The 20,743-nt window shown below is 36.6% G+C and overlaps 1 long non-coding RNA gene across 1 annotated transcript; it reads left to right on the forward strand.

The window, feature by feature from the left end:
• The first annotated feature begins 208 nt into the window (after positions 1-208).
• LOC110227226 lies at positions 209-1,845 on the forward strand. Its single transcript, XR_002331001.1, has 3 exons — positions 209-400; positions 820-887; positions 1,200-1,845. It is a non-coding gene; the product is annotated as an uncharacterized LOC110227226 (long non-coding RNA).
• Positions 1,846-20,743: the final 18,898 nt, after the last annotated feature.

Genomic DNA, 20,743 nt, shown 5'->3' on the forward strand with positions numbered 1-20,743 from the left:
TCGACTCCAACCTCCCATGGCTCAAATCCGGTTTTCATCGATCATGACCCGGATACTTTCGCCGTCATTCTCAATCTCCTCCGTACTGGTCGACTCCGAGCTAATTCCTCCGGCGTTTTCTCCAAGCAAGAGCTACACGATGAGGCTAAGTATTACGGCGTCGAATCACTCCTCAGATTGGCGATGGTACCGCCGTTGCTGCTAGGTTTTGATATGTATCTGTTTCGATGGAGGCGGTGATAGTGTACAAAGAAGTTGTGAAATAGATGGAGGCTTACCAAGCAATCATCAAGAGTTTCCAAGCCGATATGGCGATATGGATCTGTTTCGATGGAGGCGGTGATTGCGTCAATAACTTGTGTTAGGAATTCCACCCGCGAACCAAACCTCACGGTAACAGGTAACAATTGGCTTCTGTTCTCTAATTAGATTATAGATTTCTCGAGTACCTTGCATGTCTCTTTGCCGGTTATTTGGCCACCAATCATACTTATCCCGATTTTCTGTGATTTGAAGAGTAGAAAGTAAAGATTGAACCATGACTTGTAATATAAAGAAAGCTAAGAATCAGAACAACCATATTTTTCTTCAAGTCTGTTATATATTTAACCAAATAGTCTTACATATACTGAGACTTACAAATCAATTTTTACATATTGTTGTTGAAATCCTCCATAGATTCAAAGTAAATAAGGAATTTGGTTAAACTAACTCTCATTAGTCATAATCATAAAAGTCAATACACTACTGTAAGTGTAAGTTAAGCACATCCCTGTAGATCTATTTCTAAACAGAATGTTCACGTTTTTCATTCAACAGAAAGAAGAAGTTCAACATCTTGATCACAGTGGAGGGCTCTTACAGTATGAAACCTTGGTTTACATCAGGTTAGTTCTTTCAGAATACTTAGTGTTAGGAGAAATATTCACATTGACATATGTTATTGAGAAAAGCAAAATAGAAACTTTGAAAAGTTGTAAACACGCAGTTTATTCAATAACCAATTGGAAAAGCTGGAAAACCAAACTTGAAGCAAACACGTAAATCATTGCAAAAACCATAATATTAAAACAACAATAAGTAATCAAAATAAAAGAACATGGATCAAAGCAACTGAAAACCAAATTAAAACTCCAAACCACAGTAGCAATTCACTCTTTTTACTCAATCTTGACTTTAAGACTAAAAACCCTCAACAGGTCTTGTATATTGGCGCCACAAGTGGAACACCTTCAACAGATGATGCAGCCATTGTTGCTGGTAAGGTTTCTGAACTTGTAATATATTGCAATATGGTGATGAGAAAGAATGTGTTTAGAGAGTGGAAAATGAACGACTATTTATAGAGTTTGGATAGTTAGTATGTTATAGGGTTGAGAGAATATTTAAAAATCTTGATGAGCAAGCATTTCGTATAATTCGAAATCTTTTAAGTTGGGAAATACAGAGAATATGCTAGGTTGATGCTTAAACAGATTACGATAAAATCTTTTGGTTATGAAGCAATTTCCTTTTCGATAAAGTGAAATGAATATCGAATTATATGTAGGAAACAAATGATAAATGTAGCATTAAAATAGGAAACAGTTTGCCTTACGAAAATCAATTTGCTATAACTACATATACTCTCCATATCTTGAAAAAATCAGAGAGTAAATGTCTATTGGATTTAATGTAAGGAGTATTGATTAAGGAATGATCCGAGTCAAATATTTCGGGTAAAATAATCATAATTGGAAGGATCCGAGAGTCATTAATTCCGGGTCGAAATCATTAAATCTCCGGGTCAAAATTAAACAAATTTTGACCCGATTGGGGACCCCAAAAACTGTTGCAAAAATGTATAGTAGACTAGATTGTTACCCGCGGTACACCGCGGATTAATTATTTGATTTTTTTTGTCTTTTTATAAACTGATGATTTTGTTGTATATAATATTTTTTGTTGTACATTGCGAGTCACATGCGTTGTAACTAAAAATGAAAATTTTAAGTTGTATTTGTTTTGTTTTGTGTTTAAAATTGTATAATTGTATTTTGATTTGTTAATCCCAGGATTTCACCCGTGATATATTATCCCGTATTAATATCAATCCAAATCCGACCCGTCCCACCATATAATCATGTCCCGTAAAATTAAACATCATTTTGTTATTTCTTTTAATAACACTTTTATTTAAAAGACATATAATTCGAGTCAATTTAAAAGTTTGCTTTCAAATAGTTTCTATAATATATATATATATATATATATATATATTTCAAATTAGTGTGTGTTTTTAGACCAACCCGTAAAAATATTTTTAAAATGTATATTAAAATACTAAATAATTGTATTTCGATTTGTTAATTTTAAGATTTCACCGTGGTATATTGTCCCGTTTTAGATAATTGTAGAAATTAAGAAAATATCTGAATGACTCAATTCCGGGTCAGAGTAAAAAAAAAAATACGACCTGATTAAACGCGCAAATTTGTTTTTCAAAAATGTTAATATAGATTGTAGACATACTTTTTTCTTCATCGATTGAGTAATATGTCCGTTTAAAAAAATTTGAATCATAGCATATGCAGAAAAAATCGAATTTTTTTATTAATTATATATATTTTATAATAGTTCAAAATAATATAAATATAAGATCATATAAAAGTGAAATGAGAATCATATATTTATGTTTTAATTAGGTAGAGAGGTTTTAGGAAATTAGTTCAAATTTGTTATATTAGCATTAAATAATCATATTTGATTTCTATATCTATAAAAATTGTAGAGAATATGCCATAAATAAAGAGTTTAGGTATAGTAATTAGTTGAGAAAATATATATTTTTTAGATTTTATTGATTAATTTTCGTTTTTAATTTTCTCAAAAATAAGGAAAGATCCGATTGAAGATTTCTGGGTCAAAATTAAACAAAATTTGACCCGATTAAGAACCCCAAAAAGTGTTGCAAAAATGTATAGTAGATAAGGAAAATCCAAAATATAGTTACTAACGTAATCGATTATAATTTATTTTTATTTTGAAAAATTGTTTTGATTAATTTTAAAAACAGAAATGTAAAGTAGTCTAACCGTCATGGCAAGTCCCATGAAGATAATTTAAAAACATTCTGCAATAAATTTCATTTTGAAATTTATTAATTTTGTTAAGTGTTTAAATTTCCTAAAATCTCGGTAATAGTTATAGAAGATTATGATCTCATTTACTTACCTGATTTGTATACATAATTATTTAGTTAATAAGAAATAATTCCATATAATGATTTTCGAACTAATTGCGTATGACTGACGGTCAAGATTGGAGATTAAAAACTGGATTAAGATTTAAACGGCCACGATTAAATGTAGAGATTGTTGAGATCTTTTAAAGAAATCGAATTGAATGTGGATGTAATTGTGGCAGTGATTAGTTATGGTTAATATATTAGGTTAAGATTTTACCGAATATTTGTTCTTATTGATTTAGAAATCTGTCTCAATAATTACTTAATTGATATTATTGTTTAGGTAATATTTGAAAACCCGTTTAATGATCCATTGACCCGCGAGATTAAGAAGTAGGTCATTGCTTTAATGACGTTGATTAATTTTGTCTATGATTATATTTTTCTAATGGCACTCTAATGTAATTTGTTATATTTCTCAATGTTACAACTTATATGTACTTCCCAAATAATAGAATATTATGTGTACAAGGAGATGTTCCGCAGTGTCAAAGAATTATTTCGCATTATCTTTTCAAGATTGCAAAGCTTCATTGCGATATTTACTTTCAAGGGAACTTTACTCAGATGTATAACATTTTATATGAAATTACCGGATACATACAGATCTTTTTTTTATTACTATCATATTTCGGGTATATTTTTTATACCCAGCGTGCCCCTGTTAAACGTTACAGGAAAAAACGTAATTACAAAGAATGCCACTGCCATGTCAGCAAAGCCGCGTCGCCACGTCAGAAATCGCTGACGTGTATTAATGAACTAAGCCGTAAAGCGATACAGCGGCAGTGACGGCTGAGTTACGGTTAGAAGCGGCTGATTTATGGAAAATGACTGAGTTATGAGCAAACGGCTGACTTACGAGTATAACTCGGCTGAGTTAATGAAGTTGGTCTGAGTTATGAGAAAATGGCTGCCTTTCGAGCATAACCCATCCTAAGTTACGGCTGAGATTTCACCTGTTGGTTGATTTGTCAAAATTTTGGCTGAGTTATTGCTTCGACACAGCTGATTTAACTTTTTCCGGTTGGCAGAGTTATCAAAGAAGGCCTAGTTATGTGATGTCGTTACGGCTGATTTAGCCTCTAGTGTCATAAATCAGCCGTAATGAGCTGAGTTAATGGAAAACTCGGCCCAATTACGACGTCTTAGTAGCGAAAGATTAATTACTAGAATAGCATGCAATTACGGCCGACTTATCAAACGATACGGCTGAGTTAAAGATTTTCGGTTGAGCTACGACATTAAACGGCTGAATTTGGCTGCATTTTTTTTTATTTTTAATTACTGTAATAGTATGCATGTTGCGACTGAGTTAAAGTTTTGTTTGATGGCTGGTTTAATTCGGTTGATAAACATTTTCGTTTGGTGGCTTACTTGCCACTTCATCAATTAAAAAAATGACGTCGGATGCAACATTCCATGTCATCATTCCATGTCATCATCATCAAGGGAAATACGAAAGGTCTTTTCTACTACTCATCTTCTTCTTCGTTGTGTCGATCTTCACCTGTGTTTTTTAACATCTTTGGAACTTAAATTTTACTCGACTCGTCATCGTCTTACTTCTTCATTTTCGTTCTTCCTTATCCCGATATGACTGATCCGGTTTCGGTAATGGTTGTTTCCGGTAATTGGGTAAAGAAACACAAATACGTATTTAACACCGACGATTAAGGGTGTAGAGTTGTGCAGATAGATGCGGAAACAACGCACGACAAGCTTGTGAAGTTGGTGCTCTATGACTACGGATTGAATGAGTTGAGCCATCAGTTAAAGCTGAGCTACATGTTCTCGAAGAAAGCTATGAAAAATATGTCGCTTGATACTCCACCAGTTTATGTCTCCAATGATCGACAGTTGCAATGTTTTCTAAGCCTACGGAAAATCGATCAACTACGTCTATGTGTGGAATTTACGATGAAAGAGTATATGGAAATTAGTCGGAAGGACGGATCGAGAGGAAGGATGAAACGGCCATCCAGTTCTGGCTCAAAATTAGAATCTAGATACGAAGTTCCCGATGGTGGATTTGAAGGTTTCTGTTATGATTATAGTGAAAATCAAGACGAAGAAGCAGGTGACCAAGAAGCATGTGACCAAGAAGCAGATGACGAAGAAGAAGATGATGAATTTTCAAGCCGATTTGATGTTTTCGACGACTCCGATGGTGCCTCGTCTGATGATGATAACTTTACTGTATACGGCGATCCTCAGAATAAAGACGAAGATTCACCGTCTCTGCCTCCTAAGAAGAAACCTCATAACAATGAAATGGCCGGATCGGCTGGGAACTCGGAGGCTTTAAGGTTGGAGTTGTCTTCGCTAAACCTCGCTGTAGGTCAATGATACCGGAGCAAAGAAGATTTGGTGTATCGACTCAAACTTCTTGCGGTAAGGGATGGATTTGATTTTAATGTACCAGTATCAAATCCGACCGCAGTGAATATTGTTTATTGGGTTGATGAATGTCGATGGAGAGTTCGTGCATCTACACAAGGGGATGAGCCACATTTTTATGTTCGTATATACGATTCGGAACACACATGTTCTGTGACGGACCGTTCTAATTGATCCCGACAAGCAACACCTGATGTTTTGGGAGTTCTTTACAGGGACTTTCTTGGTGACGTTGGTCCGGATGTTAAACCTAAATCAGTCGGAGTAATTATCAATAAGCATTTTAGAATAAAGGTAATTACTGTGTGGCGGCTGACCTATTGATTACTATACGGCTGACTTTTTCTCATCTCGGCTGATTTATCAATACATTCCGGCTGACATCTAGTTTACGACTGAGTTATAGATATAATATGGCTGACTTATATATATTACGGCTGACTTATGTTTACATTGTGGCTGAGTTATATATATTACGGCTGACGTATAGTTACAATATGTTGGTGTCAACAGATGGGTTATTGGAAGTCACATAGGACGCTCCTGTATGCAAGGCAGATCGATCAGGGAAATCCTGAGAGTAGTTTTGAAGAACTGCCTTCTTACCTATACATGATAAGACGGGCAAATCCGGGTACAGTCACGCGTCTTCAACTTGATGAGGAAGGAAGATTCAACTATGTGTTCATTGCTTTTGGTGCCAGTATTGCTGGGTTTCCTTTCATGCGCAAAGTTGTTGTTGTCGACGGTACGTTTCTCCATGGAAGTTACAAAGGGACCCTTCTAACAGCCCTAGCTCAGGATGGTAATTTTCAGATTTATCCAATAGCTTTCGGTATTGTTGACACCGAAAATGATGATTCTTGGCATTGGTTTTTTACGCAACTCAAAGTTGTTATCCCTGACGATAAGGATCTTGCGATAATCTCGGACAGACAAAAGTCAATAGGAAAAGCAATTGGTGAAGTGTATCCGTTGGCTTCTCGTGGAATTTGTACTTACCATTTGTATAAGAACATTTTGGTGAAATTCAAAGGAAAACATTTGTTCCCTTTGGTGAAAAAAGCGGCAAGGTGTTTTAGGATGAGTGATTTTAATGAGGCGTTCAATGAGATTGAAGCGTCTGATCAAAACCTACATGGATACCTCCAACGAGCTGGTGTCCAAATGTGGGCGCGTGTTCATTTCCCGTGTGAAAGGTACAATTTAATGACTACTAATATTGCGGAATCAATGAACAAAGCACTGTCAACGGCCAGAAGCCTTCCCATAGTTCGACTGTTAGAATCGATACGAACTATGATGACCAGATGGTTTGCTGAACGGAGAGAGGACGCGAATTCGCAGCAAACAACGCTCTCACGAGGTGTTGAAAAACTGTTGCAGGTAACTCAGCTGTAACTGCTTACATAAGTCAGTCGTCAAACGTTCTTAAACCAGACATTATTTCCATAAATCAGACTTAACGTATTTTGTTTTTTTTTTCCCCTCTAATAGGCCCGTGTCACCGCGGCAAGACTTATGGGTGTACAAACGATTGATGAGTTACGCGTGCAGGTAACTTATGGAACACAGTTGTATATTGTAAATGTGGATGCTAAAAAATGCACATGCCGTCGTTTCGACCACGAGAAATTACCATGCATACATGCAATCGCAGCTGCAAAGCATATGGGTGTGTCTCGTATATCCCTGTGCAGTCCTTACTATAAGAGAAGTTACTTTGTTAGCGCATACACTGCTCCAATCATGCCTTCCGATACGGCAATCCCTGTTCCTCAAATTGTAGTTAACCAACCGTGCTTGCCTCCGATTGTTGTAAACTAGCCAGGAAGGCCCAAGAAAATTAGGATTAAATCTTCTTTGGAAGTTGCCATTGGAAACAAACGCCCTAGGAAGCAACATGTATGTTCTCGATGTAAACAAGTTGGGCATAATGCTAAAACTTGTCAGTCGTAGTATTGTTTGTATGAATTCTCTTTTATGTATTTGTTAATGGCGAATTAATCTGAGTAACTCAGCCGTATATCGTTATAATAATTCGGCCAAACCACGATTTCATCTGTGGTAACTCAGCCGTAAAACGTTGTCATAACTCGGCCAAACCACGAATTCATTTGTGGTACATCAGCCGTGTTGTTGTCATAACTCGACCGAACCACGAATTATTATGTGTTAAATTCGTGATTTGATATAATCTGAAATTAAACCACGGTAATAAGATGTATTTAACTTCTTCTATTCACTCATCTTTTAATGATCATAAAATTAGCTCATGTTTGTACCCTAAACCCTAAACCAACACCATCTAAACCCTAAACACACACAGGCTAACTTAACTTCCATTCCTAGAAAGTCGATCTATATAGAATGTGAATGGGCTAAAAGTGTGAAATTTTTATTGTGATTTAATGTTATAAATCTGGACATTATTAGGACCAGACATAATGTTAATATACAAATGGCCCTCTAAATAAAATGATTTTTCTCATAACTCGGCCGTAAGTAGTAAATACCTCAGCCGTAACGTATTTGAATTATTTTGAATATTTTTTTAATTGTTTTAGTTATTATCATAATTTTTTTTGTATTATTTTCAATTATTATGTATTAATTTATGACATTAAAACGTGTGTGCGTGTGAATATGTCAGCAATTATTGTTGGCGTTTCCCCAAAAAACACTTTCTGTAATCTCGAGACTGTATATAATAAATTAATATCTGAGTAACTCAGCCGTAAAACGTTATAATAACTCAGCCAATTCTCGTTTTAATCTTCAATATACAGGAATGGCTTGAACGACGTCGTTTGATCAGTTCTTTAGTAGACACGACTATATTGATTTAGTGATTTTTTTTTTTTAGTAATCAAAGAGAAGATGATGGTGCAGAGATCTCTACTAGGCGGCGACTCTAGGGTTGATGAGAAAACTGCTTCTGAAGGAAATGAGGTATTTTTTTCCCAACCGTCTGAGACGTACAAATCTTTAGACATCTTTATATTGTCTGTCGTGTTTGTGGTAATGTAGGAGCTGGATCGTATGGAAATAAGGATGAGAATGAGGTACGGCGAAAACCGGAAGCGCGATAAGGGCGTTCCGATCGCGTGTGATTGCAGTGCAGCGGTTCTCGTTGCCACTTCTCGTGATCCTAATACAAGAGGAAAACTTTATTTCAGTTGTCCGTATGAAATCTCAGATGTAGGCATCTTTTAAGATTTATCGGGTCTTGATTTTGAGTTCTGATTCCTTTTTTTTATTTTTATTTTGGGGTGTAATATGAGTTATGTATGATTTTTAAGGATCCTGGTCGTGGCTGCGGTTTCATGAGGTGGTGGACTGTCGCATTGTGTGACGAATTTGAGAAGATAAAGGAGGAGAAGAATGAGATGAAGCAGGATTTGGATGCAGCCAAGAAGCGCATCGAGGCTCTGGAAAAAAAGATCTTTCTTATGGAAGAGAAATTTGAAGCGCTAGAGAAGAAGTATCAGAGCTTGAACAAGTATCTGTGAGCTTAGATAAATTCGGTTTTTTATCTGTATGTCGCTACCATAACTCGGCCAAACCATCAATTATTATGTGATAACTCAGTCGTGTCGTTGTCATAACTCGGCCAAACCACAAATTATTCTGTGTTAAGTCATCATCTTTTTATATTCACTTTCCAAATAATGATCATAAAATTAGCTCATCCAACAAACCGATAAATCAGCCGTAATAAAATGATTTCGAAACCTTTAAATAAAATGATTTTTCTCATAATTCGGCCGTTAGTAGTAAATAACTCAGCCGTAACGTATTAGAATTATTTTTAAGAGCAATACAGGAAGAGCAATATAGCACGAAATTAAATTGCACATAAAATAGAGTTTTCATTCACATGTAATAAGTAAACCTTATTACATATGAACACATCCAAACAAAAGTAACAATTGTTTCAACTTGCAAAAAAACAAACAGAGTTCAATCCTAAACATTAAAACAGAATAAGAGAAGTTGCAGTTATAGGTGAAAACTTCTATATTAAGTGATGATTACTTATTGACTGACATTAGTATTGTGTCGATAAATAATATAGACATCTCGGCCAAACCACGAATTCATCTGTGGTACATCAGCCATGTCACGTTTGAGTCTTAAAAAACGTGAAAACTTCTATAAATGATGATTACTTATTTACTGACATTAGCATTGACCTTGGAAAAGCAATTATCACAATGATTTGATATATTTACAGTTTCCAACACATATCTCAAGTTAAAGATTTATAAAATCTTAACAGTATATTCACATGTATATTTATTGTTATAATGGTATGTTGCTATTAAAACTTATCTAATTAAGCTTACTTAATGGCGGTTTTTTCGTATTTAGAAATTAATGTGTTTCGTAAGTCAGCCGTATAACGTAAATTTCTCAGCCATTACGTATTATTCTACAGCCAGACATCAAAAAATTACTCAAAAGTCAGCCGTCACGCAACCTTTCATCTTCCGTTAAACATATAACTCAGCCGTCACATGTACATTTTTGCCGCCGGAACAGTAAGAGGCGCAACCTTTCGTCTACCTTTTCCTTTTTTTCTATTTATATCAGATCAGTTTGCCTTCGTCTCTTTTTCATCTCATCGTCTTTCGTTCGTCTTTGTCTCCAGACTCCAATCCCCTACACAAAATATCTCCCGTACATCTTCCAATCGACATGGACGTTGTTCCTCACATCGACCTAAAGTTTTTCGGCGAGGTTGTAGCGATCATTATCGCTGATTGTCGGGAGAATCTTCCCGTTCTAAACCCGGGTGTTGGTTACTGGGTTGACAAAACCACTGTTACGTGGTTCAAGTTTAATCACGATCTCTCTGTCGCAATTGCAGAGATACTCCAGCACAACTGGCACCATGAGTGGCCGACCTACCGCTTGATTCCCGAGGATGTTAAGAGACGATGGTTTAAGCTCCTCGCGGTAAGCATCGATATTTGATATAGAGCACACTAAAACAGAAAACCGAATTCGCGATCTTTTCTTTCATTGTAGCGTAAATACACGTGAGAACCAATGCATACATCAACGGTTTGGACCCAGTTCAATTTGGTGGCTAGAACGATATTCCGGGACCAGATGCGTGCGTTTATGAGGATATGGGCGCGTAGTGGCGATAAGCCTGATTGGATGAATCTAATAGTGTGGAATAATTTATGCGATATGTTTTCCGAATTTGGCCTATTGTTCCGTCGTTAAACTTCCTTGTACTGTGATATCCTCTATGAACTTCCGTGTAATGAACTTCTATTATCATCTTTCCTTATGACTTTTATTTTCACTTGATTTACCCGTGATTTCTATTGTTAAATTTTATTATAAATCAGCCGTAACTTGACCTTAACTCAGTTATGATTATAGTGAAAATCACGAATTATATCTACGTTAAGTCAGCCATGACACTGTCATAACTCGGCCAAACCACGAATTAATCTGTGTTTCATGATCATTATGATACAGTCATGTAATTTACTCAGATTAATGAGATGTAATTAACTTTTTATATCCACTTTCCAAATAATGATCAGGAAATAAGCCCATTGTTAAATTTTATTATAAATCAGCCGTAACTTGACCTTAACTCAGTTATGATTATAGTGAAAATCACGAATTATATCTACGTTAAGTCAGCCATGACACTGTCATAACTCGGCCAAACCACGAATTAATCTGTGTTTCATGATCATTATGATACAGTCATGTAATTTACTCAGATTAATGAGATATAATTAACTTTTCATATTCACTTTCCAAATAATGATCATGAAATAAGCTCATGTTTGCACCTTTTAAAACTCATCCAATAAACCGATATACCAAACTCAAAAATTTGAATTATTTTGAATACTTTCTCAAAAATGTTGTCATTTATGACTGATTCGACGACTTGCCGTCTGCGGGTGAATATGTCAGTAATTATTAATGGCGTATCCCGAAAAACGACTTTATGTAATCTCGAAAATTAATATGTATAAATTAATGGGATGTTCGTAAGACAGATGTAACTTAGCCAGTACTGGTATGTCTCGAACGACGTAGTTTTATTAGTATACATGACTATATTGATTTAGTGAGTTTCCGAACACCTAGATTCATCAATTAGACATTTATCCCAAAATAAACTATTAGGGTTCTTCGTCTGTCTCTGAATAACGAGAAAAGATGGAAGTAAGCTCTGGATCGATGAGTAGCTTTGGGAGTAATACTGGAGTTCGGAAACTGTGTGAATGTGGATTGCCGGCAAAGGTCTTCAAATCCAAAACGGATAAAAATCCAAATCGAAGGTTCTTTGGGTGTCAGTTGTACAAGGAAGGTGGTAATGCTCACTGCAAATTCTTTAGGTGGCTCGACGAGGAGGTCATAGGGTGGCCGAAAAGAGCTTTGGTAGAAGCTCAATCTGTAATTAAAGAGAAGGCTGAGAAGATTGAAGAACTTAATGCGACATTTGGAGCTTCGTGGTGATTTGGAGAGGCAAAACTTGGAGATATCATCAATTAATACAGAAGATGAGAAGATTTCGATTGAGCTTGGATTACAGAAAAGGATTGATGAAATGGAAACAATAGTTTATCGTCAACGCATCGTCATCAGGGGATTGACAGGATTGCTTGTATGTGTCGCATCAGCCATTGTCTTTTGTATTGTTAGTGATGTTTGAATTTTATTTGGCTTGTGTTTCGTAATGCTTTTTGTTAGTGTTGTTTGAATTTTGCCAAATACCAATAATAACTCAGCCGAGTAAACGTAAATAACTCAGCCGTGATATCAAAAATTACTCATAAGTCCGCCGTGTCGCTGGAATAACTGGCTAAAAGTAAATAACTCAGCCGTTAAATGTATAAAAACTCAGCCGTGACATCAAAAATTACACATAAGTCCACCGTGTCGCTGGAATAACTCGGCTAAACCACGAATTCATCTATGTTAAGTCAGCCATATCGCTAGAATAACTTGACATAAATTCAGTAACATAGATTCATTAACATATCAATAACACAGATTCAAACAAAAAAACAAATAGAATGGATATCTCCATTCTTAGTCTGATTCCGACCCCGACAACTCGGTCGGCTTAAACCCCAGTTTGTCCCAATTGATCCCCATCACGTTGAATGCTACCTTCTCCTCGTAAGCCTTCCTTGTCTGCTCCTTCACGATCTGGAACTCCTCCTCCACGTTAAATCCGTCCTTCAAACTCATCATCTTCCTTAGGAGCTCCAGTTTCGCATTCTCCTCACGCAGCGTGAGATCCAAAGCGTGGGCTTCCTCCGTCTCTTTCATGTTGTGTTTGATGAGAGCGATGATGCCTTCGAAACGTTCTTTCTGCTCTTGCATCTCCACTGCATGCCTCCTGCTGCTGGAACCGTCTTCAACACGCGTCCTCTTGCTGCTAGACCCTGATGCATCCATGATCGACAAGAGGAAAGACAAGAGAGATTATATAGATTAGTTGCTAATAATCAAGAATAGAAAAGACGAGAGAGAATTGTTTTACAAGAGTTATATTTAGAAGAGATATATATAGGGAAAATAGGTATAAGGGTATCTAGGTCTAATGATAACTTGAGTGGGTAGTTATTCGAGGTGGGGAGTTACCCGAGGTGGGGAGTTATACAACATTTGTATAACTCGACAATAATAAACTTCTAATAAACCATAACTCCTAATACAACATTTGTTAGATTATCTCACCCAAACAACGAATTAATAAACATCAATCCAGACGAATCACACAAACCTAAAGCATTATCAACCCCATACATAATCATCACGAGAACTCAAAAGCATAAATAGTTAGTACAAAAGACAATCACATGTTCGAAATACAAATATTTTACATATCATCATAATGTATCATTGGACATCAAACGCAGCGAGCAGGTCAGGTGCCTCATCATAGATCTCTGTTGCCATCTTAACCCGTATAGCCTGAATATTTTCATCACAGATGCCAGCGAAACTTACACCAAGCGCTAGACATTCGATAAATTTCAACGCATACACGCCACAGTCTCCAACTTGGACGTTCTGAGGGACTCTCGATTTATTCCTCCTTCTGAATGAAAACTGCTCGAACCTAGGTGAATAGATTTCAGGAGGAATTATTTCATTCATCATCTGAGAAATCATCCTCGTAAACGGCCTACAAGCCTCTAGCACAGATAATTCACTTTCCTTGGTATGATGCCCCACGATGCTATCATAGCAATCAATGTGCCCCCTAATCAGGTCCACGTCCAGCGCCACCCAGTGATTGCCTCCGATTTGGTGAACTATATATAAGTGATCCACATCGTCTATCCATTTCATATTTGTCTACTGATCTTTTGGCTCCAAACCGTGTACCAGCCTCTCGTAAGGTGTGCCTTTGAATTTAAATCTCTCGGGTTTTATCTTGAACTGGTCATACTCTTTACACCAATAGCTCACGAACCACGAGTCTATAAACGCAATGCGTTTGGTGTGGAATGGGAAGGGAACTCGCGTGATGAACCTCTTTCTAAGAACCCTCAAATACGCAGCAATATGCTGCACAAAAAAAATAATAATAATAACAATTCAGACAAAACATAACAATAACTCAGACATAATGTAGAAAAACATACCAATAACTCAGCCATAATGTTGAAAAAACACACTAATAACTCAACCATTATCTAGAAAATCTCAGCCAAAACACACCAATAACTCAGCCACAACACCAACTCTTACAATAACTCAGCCAAAACACACCAATAACTCAGCCAAAACAAACCAATAACTCGGCCACAACACTTACAATAACTCAGCCATAATGTTATACTTATGTCATCGAAAAGCCATCCATATTTTGGATCTGGCCAGCCTTTCTTTCGGTGATGAGCATACTGTAGAAATCAACAGTGTCTGTTGCCCTGCCCAATGGGAGATGCCTAACAGATAAACAAAAGTTAATATACATAAATAGTGTAAACAAGCTGTAATTAACAAGGTTAAAAGGTATAGAGGGTCATACTTGAATGGGGCCATCAATTCCTTCAGTTTCTGCAATTTGGCCGGATCAACTGGTGACAGAGGATCATATATTCCTGCTGAAGGCACACAATTCTTCCTCATGCACGTCAGTCCGTTGTCTCCGATATGAGGAAATATCCGTTCAGAGATATTAGAGAGTGGATTCAATGCACTCCCATCCAGAGACAGCTTGACACTCTCCTTCCTTAGAGCGTTGACTCTTTCAATCCTTATATGTTCGCCTCTTCATCAACCTCAGACTCATGTAACGTGCGTGCGTTACCAGCTATCAACTGGTCTGTGACATCATATACCTCATTGTCACCTTTAATGCCAGCCTTTTCCAATACTTCCTCATCTTTGTCGGGGACATCAGCAGCCTCTTTCTTCTCATCAAGAGCAGCTCCTCCCTCCACCGGAGCTAGTTTTCGTACCACCTTTTTAACCGTTGTAGAAGAAGGCTTCCTACCTCTTCTACGTCCGACTGCTTCCTGATCTTTGGGGGCCTTATCTTTGACGGGCTTATCCTTGCCGGTATTCTTCTTTCCCGCTGTGATTTTTGCTGTGTCAATTTTCCTGGAGCGTAATTTCCTAATATTATTAGGTAACGTATCTATGAAATCAATAGCAGATTTGCCATCAATGACATTAGCAAATTCCTTTTCCAGATTCTTACTAACACCAGCAATACCAATGTCCTTCTCAACATCGACAGTATCTTTCTCCTGCATAAATGTACCGATAACTCAGCCATAAGATAAAGATAACTCCGCCGTTAGGTGATTAATATAATAATAACTCAGCCATAATGTGATTAAGATAATGATAACTCAGCCATAATATAATGATAACTCCGCCGTAAGGTGATTAATATAATGATAACTCAGCCATTATGTGATCAAGATAATGAAAACTCAGGTACAAGGTTATTAAGATAATAATAACTCAGCCGCAATGTATTTATACATATGTCTGGCACTGTTAGCTTACCAGAGGACTAGTAACAGACTGGTTTTGTGGAGGTTTCGCTGGACCTTTTGGTGTTGCTTTTTCTTTTTGATTCAGCAAAAGGTCGACTTGTGTTGGCTTTTCGGGAGGTTTGGTTTGTTTGAAGGCTGAGTTTTCCTCAGCGTTTTCACCAGATTTCCCTACCCCTTGCTCAATTGCATTCAGACGCTCTTTCATCTGTTTCAACTCCTTCTCCATATATTCAAACTTTTCATCCATCCTCGCTTCTACTCTATCTCCAATGACCTTCTCCATATTTGAAGACACTTCTTTGATGCTTGTATTAACGGTGTCAAACCTTGAGTTTAATTGCTTCACCAAATCCATGACTATTTCAACAGACACATCTTCCAGAACATCATCCTCCGCACTACCAACCTGCGACACATACACAAAAACGCATAAACAAGCTACCCAAACATTACATCAAATATAAACTCACTACATACCATATCATTTACCTTTTCTTCTTTCTTCTTCTTCTTCTTTTGTACATCTCCTTCATAAGATTCACCACCCTCACGTTTTTCCACCAAATCACTTACATTTCTTTCTTTCTTCTTCTTCTTCTTTTCTGCATCTCCTTCACCAGATTCAACACCCTCACTGTTGATCACATCCTTGACATTGTGGACTTTCTGCCTCTTTGCGGGAGATTCAGAGTCACCCGCTGCATTAGAATTTACATTTTTCTTCTTCTTCTCAGTCTTCTTCACATCCCAATAACCTTTAACAAACTTATCCTCGTGTATGTCTCGGATCAAATTATCAAGTGCTGGGTCCTCTTCTTCATCTGGCCATGTATGAAATAGCTCTCTGACATTATCCTTCATAACCAATTTACTCACACGCAGCTATAACATAAGAGATTATAAAACCCATTAGTAAGTTTAAACTGAATCATCAATAATTATAACTCAGCCATCACTAACCATCACTAATATAACTCAGCCATCCATAAATCATAACTCAGTCATCAAAAACGATAACTCAGCCATCACAAAATATAACTCAGCCATTACTAAAACATAACTCAGTCAGTAACTATCATAACTCAGTCATCAAAAACGATAACTCAGCCATCACAAAATATAACTCAGCCACTGCTAAAACATAACTCAGTTAGTAACTATTATAACTCAGTCAGTAACTATCATAACACAGCCAAAACCTTACCTCACCATGCGCTTTGATATCTTCAGCAATGGTCAATTCCATTGTTTTACGTGTACGGTTTCCACCCCAACAAAGCAACGGTATCTCATCCTTGTTGACTACTCTCCCATATCGCTCTCCAAAGCATTTGACTGAATCATACGCCAAAGCCTGTAACACGTAAACCATACCACTGACGGTGTACGTCTTTCCAACAGGCCTCAACATCTTTATAGAATTAACCAGGGCTTCAAATGCTGACCGACCCCATGGATAAGTGTTCATGGCTTCTTCATCAAAAACTCTTTTCGCACTTTCAAATGGTATTCTAGAGTTATGATGCAAGCCATACAGTCCAATGGCTTGAAGAGTCAACAGCCCCAACCACTTACGCTTTTTAGGAGTCCATGTCCTGCACACTAGTAATCCTGCCCTCAGTTCATCTAACTTTGGACCTTCACCACCAGGCACATTCAATTCACTGAAGAACGCTTTGTAGTCAGCTTTAGGTTCAAAATTTTCTGTAGGGATTGAACCTGTGTATAACCCCGTGATATGACCAAATTCGTTCAAGCCAAACCTGATAGGTTGACCACCAACTAGAAACCAAATCTCCTTCTTATGTATTCTTAACTGTCTACACAGTAGAAAATGTACAGTCTTACCACACCACACAAATTGGCTTTCAGCTAGCTTAGCAATTATTCCAATAGGTGACCCCTTCAGTTCATTCCACGCATCTTGTCCTATTGATTCTATAATCACAGGGACATCTCCCATCTTGATATTGTGATTTAACAATTTATTCTCCAGAATAGACTCCCCTTCTGCGTAAAGTCTTGGAGGGTAATCCCTTGGTTGTTCTTCAGAAATAACCTTAGCCATCTGATAAACCATAAATCAACCGTAAGCATACAGTAACTCAGTCACAACATAAAATAAACTCAGCCACAGTTGAGCAGATAAACCATAACTCAGTCGTAAGCATAGAGTAACTCAGCCACAACGTAAAACAAACTCAGCCACACCATAAAACAAACTCAGCCATAGATGCATTGATAAATCATAAATCAGTCTAAAGCAAACAATAACTCAACCATGGAATCGAATAGATATAACAAATTAGCCACCATATGAAAATCAACGTTGGCGAAAATCAGCTGTAATAAGCGTCGATAAAAACCCTCAATTTCTTCGCGATAGTTTTCGGAAAACGGTTTCAATCACGGAAATCACTCGCTATTGAACTTAGATGCGGGAAAAATGTCGGAAAATCCAAAATAAAGATTCGACACATACCTTAAACAAGTTGACTTGAGACGAAATGGTCCCGACTTGAGGTGAGGCGACGAAGTAAAAGGTCCCGACTTGAGTAGAGACGAAATGCGACAGAGAGAACGAGAGAGTTAAGAGTTTCGGCCGGAATTAGGGTTTCTTAGTCTTAGTCGGAATCGCGTTTCCGTCAGAGAAAGAAAAAGTTTTTTACAATTTTTTTTTTTCGGGGATGAACACTGACAGAGAGGGAAATCGAAAGGGTTCTCTTAATGACGTTAATGACGTGGCTTTAATTTGTTTTTCTTTTAATGTCGTGGATTAACATAATTTTCGTTAATCATTTCTTAATTAAAAATGGATAAAAAAAATCTTTATAAAAAAAAACTAATCAAGGGTGTTAATTGTAATTACACAAAGACGCTAAACATATGAGTAATTTTTTAAAAATGTATGATATTCTAGTAATATTCGAACTTTTGGTTAACATCTGAGTAAATATTTCTACTTTCAATGTCTCCGCTCATATATATCAAAAGAATATAACATAAAAGTTGTCCACCGCCGCCTTTTCCTTGCCTTGATGCAGCCTCTTCTTTGCCTCACCGTCCCCATGTGTGTGAGAAGAGAGATCCAAAATTCTTTAGTAAGAGAAAGGTAACCCTAATCTAGATCAAAACCCTAAGTTTCTTAAAAGCCCTAGATCTTTAAAACCCTAGTTTTCTATTGGTCAAGATCTATAAGGAAGGATTCAATATGCGTGTTTTGGAAGTTAAGATGCCTAACCATGTTGTTGAAGAGAATGTGGACCCGCCCTCGGCTGCTGAGATTCCTGTCGTGACGTTCAATCAGGACCGGTCTTAGGATTTTTGTGGCCTAAAACACACTTAAATAATATAATTTTTATATAAAAATGTAAAAGAGGAAAAAAAAAAAGGGAAAAACATATAAAAGAGGTGTCTCGAACTCGGGTCTTGACTCTAATTTCCGGAATACATAAGGAAGTGTTTTAATAATGTAGCCTTAAAAACTTTGTTATATTTTGGGGCCTAAAGCAAATGCTTTGACTGTTTTATGGGTGGGTCGGGCCTGCGTTCAATCCAAACCATAGGTCTATGGACCTTCTACATGCTTATAGAACTAGTACGCTGCCTGTAACACCAAGACTGTGATTAGATATCTAGTTTGGTTGTTGCCTAGGTTGTTAGATGCTAAGGCATGGTTATTTGAGAATGATTGATGATTAAATGAGATTATAAAAAGTTGGATCGATGGACCATGAGTTAGTGGTAAGTGATCGACTGGTTGCTTGGTCTAAGTTGAATGTAGCACATCATGAATGATTGAGAGTAAGTATACATGATTGCTTATTTATAGGTTGTTAGATTCTCTGTTGCATGTAGTTTTCCTTATTTTGGACTTGTGTTATGGAACATTGGGACTAAATGAATGCTTATGGTCATGTGGGCAGGTAGTATCATTCTTAATGAGTAAACTCGTTTACCCACGCATCCCAAAATTGAATGCATGTACATCTTTCAAAGAGTTATATATATCAAGGTAGATGAGTGTTAGTGAGCATTTACTGAGAGAAAACACTTGAATTCACTTTGTTATCTCAGAGGAACATCTCAACTTGGTATCTCCTTTTTGGCTTCCATTGACTTCACTTTAAGACGATATACCCATAGTGATGGGGCAACTTGCAAAGACACAAAAAGATCTACATGAGATTTCCACACTTTTTTGAGAAATAGTATATATCAGCTAAAAAGCAGCCAATTGTTTTATATACCTTTTTTCTGAAACTGAGAAGTGATCTTTCTATATTACATATATTGAACTCGCATGGCTACACTTTGTGATATTATTATATCTCAAACATATTGTCTTGAACTCTGTGAAATTCTTTAAGTTGTTTACTTCCAGTGGCGGAGCCAGAATTTTTGTTTATAGGGGTCATATATATTATTATTTTTATTTAATTACATATTAATATTAAATAATATATTTATCTTGATTTATGATATTTTATAGAAATATATGTCAAAACAATTTTGTGAAAAAGGACAAAAAATAACAAGATATCCGATGATACAAAGAAAAAGAATCAATATGTAAAAAAACTATTAGAGAATTGTAATCATTTTTTAGGAAAAAACAAAAAAAACATAGAAAAAAAATTAATGTTGAATGAAAAATTAAATTGGGGTCGAAGACATAAAATTATGGCATGACATAGGGGTCAACTAGGAAATTTTGTACCAAAATATCTAAAATCATTAGATAATTTACCTTATAATTTCAAAACTTTAAAATGTTATGGGGGTCAACTGACCGCCCTCCCTCTTAATTGGCTCCGCCCCTAATTGCCTCTCTAAAAATTCAACTCTGCTTGTTCATCATGCTGCTTAACACTAATTAGCAGATATATTCACCAAGTCTTTAACAATTTTAAGCTTATGTGATTTTGTGATTTGCGGTTCAAACTTGGTGGAAATTATCTGGCCAGCCACACAGATTTTTTTGTTTTGGCAAGAGGGAGGCATGTAAAGTCTAAGTCTCTTAACCAGAAAGAGGATCTTATCATCAATAATTCAACATCTCAGGCCAACCCAAAAGAGAAGATATGGGCCTACATCAAAATCT

This window comes from Arabidopsis lyrata (assembly GCF_000004255.2).
Source record: "Arabidopsis lyrata subsp. lyrata unplaced genomic scaffold ARALYscaffold_9, whole genome shotgun sequence".
Taxonomy (NCBI): domain Eukaryota; kingdom Viridiplantae; phylum Streptophyta; class Magnoliopsida; order Brassicales; family Brassicaceae; genus Arabidopsis; species Arabidopsis lyrata.